The sequence below is a fragment of the Loxodonta africana genome, chromosome X (genome assembly GCF_030014295.1).
Source record: "Loxodonta africana isolate mLoxAfr1 chromosome X, mLoxAfr1.hap2, whole genome shotgun sequence".
NCBI classification, from domain to species: Eukaryota; Metazoa; Chordata; class Mammalia; order Proboscidea; family Elephantidae; genus Loxodonta; species Loxodonta africana.
This window is the reverse complement of record NC_087369.1, coordinates 29,450,165-29,458,335: the sequence shown is the minus strand read 5'-3', so window position 1 is coordinate 29,458,335 and position 8,171 is coordinate 29,450,165.

Below are 8,171 nucleotides of genomic sequence, written 5' to 3'. Positions count from 1 at the left end.
GAATCACATGATAGCTGTTGTACCTCTCAGATATTTTAGAATATGTCAGTGTTCTGTTTTACACTATGTCAGCAGTGTATGAAAGCCATATTTACTCTACACCCTTGCCAAACTTGTTATGGTCATTATTTTTAATTGTAGCCCTTCTAATATGCGTGCAGTGCTGTGTCACTGTTGCTCTAAATTGAATGGGTGAAACCACATCATAGTTCTTTCTGTCCCAGGCATCCCTGGTATGGAGAAAATGGATCACAGGTCTGATGCTATTCCTTTCTTTCCCATTCATATTTATCATGTATGCATATTTTTATTGTTTCTTAGGTATTCTGTATGAAAAGCTATAGAGTTAATTGGAAGTTCTGGGTGATTTCATCTTTTTTTCCAGATAACATTTGCTTTTACTTTTGAGAGACAGTTGGAGGGGGGAGTAGTTCATCTCATCTCAATCAGAGATTGTGTCCTTTTGAAGCTAGGTCTCAGGTTTTGTGTACACTTTTCAGTTTATAAAAATATTTAGGGCATAGTCCCTCAGGAATGTCAAATGAACCCTTGTGTTGTTTTCCAGCACCTCTGCTCCTTGTTGAGCCCTGAGCTCAATTGGTATCCCTCGTCCTTGTGAGACTGCTGGAAGCCCTGCTCAGCTACATAGCTGTTCAGCTACAATTTGCTGCTTACCACCTTAGGTTCTCAATCATTTCCTTTGAATCAGCAAAAGCCTCAAAGAGAAAAAGCAGTACCACAGTCCTCTCCACTTGGGCTTTTCTTCTGAGATATTGTTTCTACAAATGATTGCTTCCATGGTTTTGTGGTGCCTGGGGACAATACCTTTAATATCTTCCAACTTTCCTGGCTTTTTTTGGCAGAATAGTTGTGCTGAAAATTCAGGTCTACCATTGGTGGAAGCATACACATCTACAAACACTGTTGAAATTATGCTTTAATTTGCAGGTGATATTTCTTTAAACCAATTAATGCAAACTAAATGTCCATAAAGTGAAAAATTTATTTAGAAAAACTAATCTTCCAAAGCAGTACATTTTAAAAATTATATTCTTCAACATAGTTCAATTTAAATATTTCATTGATTCTTTAATTTTTCTACACTTTCCAACATATGCAAGGTACAGGCCACGTGAAAGTGAATAAGGTACAGCCTAGTGGAGAAGAAACCATAAATAATGAGTATATTATAGGATATTTATGGGAATTTGTTCTACATCAGTTTTAGCCGTCTAATACTATGTTTAATTATTGCTATAGGGATTGGCATATGAATCTTCATATTGTGGTCTACATAGAGGTATGAAGTACCACTGCATGTAAATGTTATCTCACAACACTGTATTTCCGTTTAATCCTCCTTGCTTTGTGGCATTGTTGTCATATATTCTAAATCTACATACATACATTTTGCATTACAGAGTGAGATGCATTTCAGAATGGATGGAGGAGTAGTTTTTTATATTTGCCCACATATCGTCCTTCTCCACTGCCTTTCACACCTTCCTGCAGTTCTTATTTTCATCAGGTGTTATTTTGCATTATCTTGTAATACTTCCTGTTGCATTACTTGTACTACATATTATCCAGTGACAAATTGTCTCAGGCTTGATTGTGTAGATGTGTTTTATTTCACTCTCAGTTTGGAAGGATAATTTTACTGGATTTAGAGCTCAAGGTTGGCAGTTTTATTTTTTTGTTTCTCCATTGGAAAGACACTTGCCCATATTATCTAAATCTCCATGGAGTCTCTTGAGAAGGCAGTCATTTCATAAACCATCATCCCCAGATAGACAATGCATTTTTATTTCTCTTATGCCTTTAATGTTTTTTTTTTTTTTTTCCAATTCTTCAGCTCTTAGCAGTTTAAGTATGAAGTTCCTGGATGCATATGCAGTGAAACCTGTGAGAATTGAAACTCGACGGGACTGCTTTGTTTTTCTGGCTCTCGCAAGTTTTCCGCCTTTGAGAGGGTGCAGTATTATCATTTTTGTATCACTCATTTTATTGGAAAATATTTGAGTTTTTCTTCTCTGACAAGTTTCTGCCTTACACATGTTCTGGCATTTGCAGGTCTTATGTTTTTGTTTAACCTGCTTCGATTTTACTGATCTTCGATTCCACATATTTTTAAAAACTTGAGAATTTTTGCTACTTTTCTTTATAAATATTGCTTTAGTTTGCTAATACTACTGTAATAGAAACACCACAAGTGGATGGCTTTAAAGAACAGACTTTATTTTCTCATAATTTTTGATGCTAAAAGTGCAAACCAGGGTCTCAGCTGTGTCATTCTCTTCTGTGATCCTCTCTCCTAGATTCTTGTGTCTGCCAGTGATCACTGGTGTTCCTTAGTCTCCCTTAGTTTTCTTTTGTGTTCCTTGATGTCTCTCTGTCCCCTGTGTATGTCTCTGTGTCTAGTCTTTTTTTATAACTCAGAAGTGATTAGATTTAGGATCCACCCTACACTAGTTTGATCTTATTAACATAATAAAAGAAAAATTTATTTCCGAACAGAATCACATCCACAGGTCCAGGGGTGAGGACTTCAACACGTATTTTCGAGAGACACAATTCAATCCATAAAACATATGTTTGGGATTTTTTTCTACTCTGTGTTTTCTCCTCTTCATCTTAGATTCCAATTAAACGTGCATTCAATGACTGGATGCTGTCTCACATGTCACTAGAGGTCACCCTACTGTTTCTAGACCAGAATCCAAAACTTTTAGGGCACTGCAAGACCTCTGGTACCACCTTATCTCTTTTAGCTTCATTTCCAAATTCTGCTAGGACATTCTGAGTCTTACCCTGCACGTGTGCAGCCCAACCCATGACCAAGGACCTATTGCGAACTCCCACATGGACTTCTGCCTGGGCCCCTGCATACATCTGTCGTCTACAGTGCCATACTGGGTAGATCCCAGCAGCACGTCCAAATTGCAACCTTTGCCCATTCAGTTCATCAACACTGCCATATTCTGCCTGGTCTCAAATTCCCTGCCACATGGGTATTTGCTCCCTTCAGAGGATCTGGGTATACATGAGCCTCTCACCCTGACAGTGCTTTTCATGGGATGATGTTGGCTGTTGGCTTTGTATTAATACCCTTTTATTATGTTGAGGAATTTTCCTTCTATTTTGCTGAGAGTTTTTATCATGAAAGGGTGTTGAACTTTGTCAAATGCCTTTTCTGCATCAATCGATAAGATCATGTGGTTTTTTTGTTTTATACATTAATTGTTTTTCTAATGTTGAACCATTCCTGCATACCTGGTATGAATCCCACTTGGTTATGGTGAATTATTTTTTTGATATGTTATTGAATTCTATTGCTTAGAATTTTGTTGAGGATTTTTGCATCTAAGTTCATGAGGGATATAGGTCTGTAATTTTCTATTTTTGTAGTGTCTTTATGTAGTACTAGTGGTGTTAACTTTTCTCTTGGTGACTTTCTTTTAAGATCTACCTTATGTGGAGTTTGATGAGCATCTTGGATAGATATCTTCTCATCTTTCACGATATCAGGGAAGTTTTCTGCAACAAATCTTCAACAATTCTCTTTGTATTTTCTGTTATCCCTCCCTGTTCTGGTACTCCAATCACTCGTAGGTTGTTTCTCTTGATAGAGGCCTACATGATTCTTAGGGTTTTTTAAAATTCTTTTATCTGATTTTTCTTCGAATATATTGGTGCCAAGTGTTTTATCTTCTGTCTCACTAATTCTGCCTTCCACTTGCTCAATTCTGCTCCTCTGACTTTTTATTGAGTTGTCTCATTCTGTACTTTTATTGTTAATCTTCTGAATTTCTGATTGCTGTTTCTCTATAGATTCTTGCAGCTTATTAACTTTTTCATTATGTCCTTGAGTAACCTTTTTAATTTCTTCAACTGCTTTATCTGTGTGTTCCTTGGCTTGTTCTGCGTATTGCCTGATCTCCTTCCTGATCTCGTTCCTGATGTCTTGAAGCGTTCTGTGTATTAATCTTTTGTATTCTGCATCTGGTAATTCCAGGAAGGCACCTTCACCCAGAAGATCCCTTTATTCTTTGTTTTGAGAGCTTGTTGAAGTGATCATGGTCTGCTTCTTTATGTGTTTTGATATTGATTGTTGTCTCCGAGCCATCTATAAGTTATTGTATTAGTTTACTTTATGTTTGCTTACTCTATCCTAGCTTCTTGCTTTGTTTTGTTTTGTTTTGATATGCCCAAATAGTTTGCTCGAGTGAGTTAGCTGTATTATTTTTGCCTTTGAGGCTCTAATGCCCTGTCACCAGATGGCTAGAGTTGTTATCAAGTATATGAGCCTAGGAGGCCATTCACTTTTCTTGAATGGTTTCAGTTCAGGTGTCCAGGTAATTGAAATCTGTATTACCTATAGGAAAGCATTTCATTTCTACAGTATTTCACAATGTAAAATAATATTCAGTTTTGATAAAGCATGTTTTATATGTGCAATAATTTATATGGATACAGTTCACATCATAATCAATTCAATACTAGACAATGTACTGGGTATATGTGATAGTAAGAAGAGACTATACATAAATATGTAGGCTTAATATTATATTTCAAAATATTTTGAAATCAGATACTGTTTAACAAATGATGCTAGTAAAATGCATTAAAAATATAAACAAAATTCATATAAGTAGGCAGTGAGTATATTGCATAGGCTTATTACTTAATGAGAGAGCCCTGATGGCACAAGGGTTTAGTGTTTAGCTGCTAATCAAAAGTCGAGTATTCTAACCCACCCAGAGGCTCCTTGGGAGCAAAAGCTGGTGATCTGCTCCCGTAAAGATTATAGCCAAGAAAATGCTGTGGGGAAATTCTGCTGTGTCACATGGGGCCACTATGAGTAAGAATCAACTTGACGGCACCCAGCAACAACATTACTTCATGGAAATTAAATAAGAAATGTACTTTTTTTGTTTTTAGATCTCTGGTACCAGATTTGGAAGGAATATAAATGGTACTGATTTTTTGAAAAGATATTTAACATTCCTTAGCAAAATATTAAATTACATATGTTTTACACAGTAATTCCACTTCCAGGATGGTACCCTATATAGCTGATCTATCATGGCACGAAAGTATAGGTACGAAAAATGTCAACACAGCAATCGTTAAATAAATTATAGTATGTCCAAACAATGAATACTCTTCAGCTTTTACAGTCAATCAGATAGCTCTTTATGTATTTACATAAAAAAATCTCCAAGAAATATTGCTGAAGGGAAAATAAATCAAATGGTGATTTATTTAATTTCAGTTATATGCAGAAATATATAAACATATTTTATATGATAATATGTATTTATGTGTATACCTGTTCACATACAGGCTTCGCTGTTAATCATTACTTCTGAGGTGGAATGTGCATTTGAATATTTTTAAAATTTTCCACTCAGCACACATGTATTTCTAATTATTGAGGAAAAACCATAGATGTATCTCCATAATGGCATATCACTAATGATTGTTCTTAACCAACACATTTTTTTTGTTCTTGTTTTGAAGTAGTAGAGAAGAGGGTAAGAAGTAATACTTAAAGAAACAAAAATCAGGAAAGAGTAAAAAAGGAAAAATTAATGAGAAATATAAACAAATTATCTGGAGAATATAATTTATTTCTGAACCATTTAAAAGAAGTTGACTCCAGGGAGATCATTAACCAAGGAGCCATAAGTATAATCATCACAAGGAATGATCTTCTGTTCCCATAGGATTGCATGTCCACTGTCCAGTGATGTGTATCTTTTAACGACCCCTGTTACCATGATATCAGAAAAAATGAAACTAATGACCAGGGTTGTAATGCCTTTCAATTTTTATATCAGTATATACAAAAAGCCTTCAGGATATCATTTTGTTCCGTAAGGTTTTATGTCATTTGTTATGATGTGTGGAAAAAGTACAAATGATCACCTTAAAAGATAAAATGGATCTTCCATTTCATAAATGTTGTACATCATTCCAGAAATTCATATCTTCATTAATGCTGCTCAGTAATTTTCAGTAGTTTTCTGTGTAAAGACCTTGCACAGGTTTCATTAAAATTTTTCCTGGAGTTTGCTAATGTTTGAGACTTTTACAAATGGCGTTTTTTAGTTAATTTGATTTTTTAATTATTCATTGCTAGTATTTGGAGTTAAAGTAGATTTTTGTTGCCACATGTTCTGAAATATTGCTCAATTTACTAATTCCCATACATAATCAGTTGATTGATGTTAGTGTAAAATGTACTCATTGACTGTGAGAATTATGGCAGTTTCATTTCTTCCTTTCCAAATCTTGTGCCTTATGTTCTTTCTTTTTCCTGTATTTTTTCCCTGATTTAACCTCTATGTAAATTTTTAATAACATGTGTGATAATGGGAAGGAACCCTGTTCTCATTTCCTCTCTCGGAGGAAGATTTAAGTATTTTAGGGCTGATGAAGATTTGAGCTGCCGTTTTGAGATTTTTTTTTTATCCTATGTGGGTGATAAGCTATGCCACCTTTTTGTTTCTTAAGTAATAATCACAATATTTTGTCCCCTGGTTTTGTTGAAGTGATCTGACTGTAAAATATTAAGCCAAGAATATTTCATTCCTGGATAAAACTCAGTTTGCTCATGATGTCTCAGAGCTGATTCAACCTTGAATCAGTTTGTTAAACATACTTTTTTTGCATTTGCATTTGCTCGTGATAGATGCACCATTTGATTTCCGTTTTTATGTGCTATCTTTATCAATTTGGTAAAAAGTTTATATGGGATTCTTAACAAACTCTCGACAACTGATTATGTAACAGTGGTATAATTTCTTTCTCAAATAGAAGGGAAAATACACAGCTTAATGACGAGAGCGTGGAACTCATTTATAGAAAGGTGTTTCATTATTGGTGCAATAATTTCATAAATACAGGGATTATTTAGATTTCCTGAGTTTTCTTTTTTTGTTAGTTTGGGTTTTACTTGGAGTTTTGCGTTTCATACAATTTCAGATTCATTGGCGTTAGAATCGCTTATATTTTTATATCTGTTTCGAGATTCTTTAATAATGAAATTTCTCATATAAATGATAAATAATGTGTGTCTTCTGTTCGTTAAGAATGGATCCTGTAACCATAGTGAAACGTCCCTCTTTATCTCTAATTTTACTTCTTTCCTGAAAGTCTGCTTTGTTTGGCAGTGATGTTCCCATTCCGGCTTTCTCGTGCTTAATCTTGTCTGGTACGTGATTTTCGATACTATTACGTTCAACCTGTGTCTTCAATTTAAATTTCTTCTAATGTAAACAGCGTATAATTGGGACTTACTGTTTTTCTAATCTTTTAATTGTAATGTTTAGGTCTTTTAAAAATTTAATGTTTTTCCTAATATAATTAAATTAAAGTTGATCATCTACCCCATCACTTTGTATTCTTCCCATCTCTTTATCTCTCTGTTCTTCTTTTCTTGCCTGTTTTTGTGTTTATTGAATATTTATTACTATTCCTTTTAATTCCCTCTACTGCATTTTTGTCTGTGGCAGCTGAAAAACATGTCCACCCATTCTTTGACACCCCTTCCTTCAAGAAATGGGGTTCACAGCCCCTCCCAGGTTTCTGAAACTCTTGCAGCCAATAGGATGCAGCAGTTTTGGTGCTGCATAAATTTCTGGGCTCACATTCCGCCCAACTGCTGTTACCAACTGTCACCAAGAGAAGGCGCCATCTTGGCCCTCCTGCCTGGGGCTCTTCACTCCTTTAGATAGTTCTCCATCAGGTGCTGTTACGCCATCAGCTGCCATTTCCCTTCAGCCAGAGGAATTAATGGCAGCAAAGTGAATTCCAAGTTGTCCAGAGACAGAGTGTCTCAGGTTTGTTTTAACAAATATGGCTTGTTTCACTCTGTTTGCAAGGATAATTTTGTTAGATATAGAATCCTGCATTGACAGTTTTATTTTTTCTTTCAGCATCGGAAAGATTCTGCTCCATTTTCTAATGTTCTTCATGGATTGTGTTGAGAAGGTGGCCATCTTTTCAATAATCGTTTCCCAGAAGGTAATCGATCTACATTTCTCAGAAGTTTTCATTAGGTGTACATTTGTTCATTTCAATGATATTCTTTAAATTTTGTATAGATACCTAACCGATAACATGTTTTAGAATTTCAGTACCTATTTTGTCGATTCAGATACTTC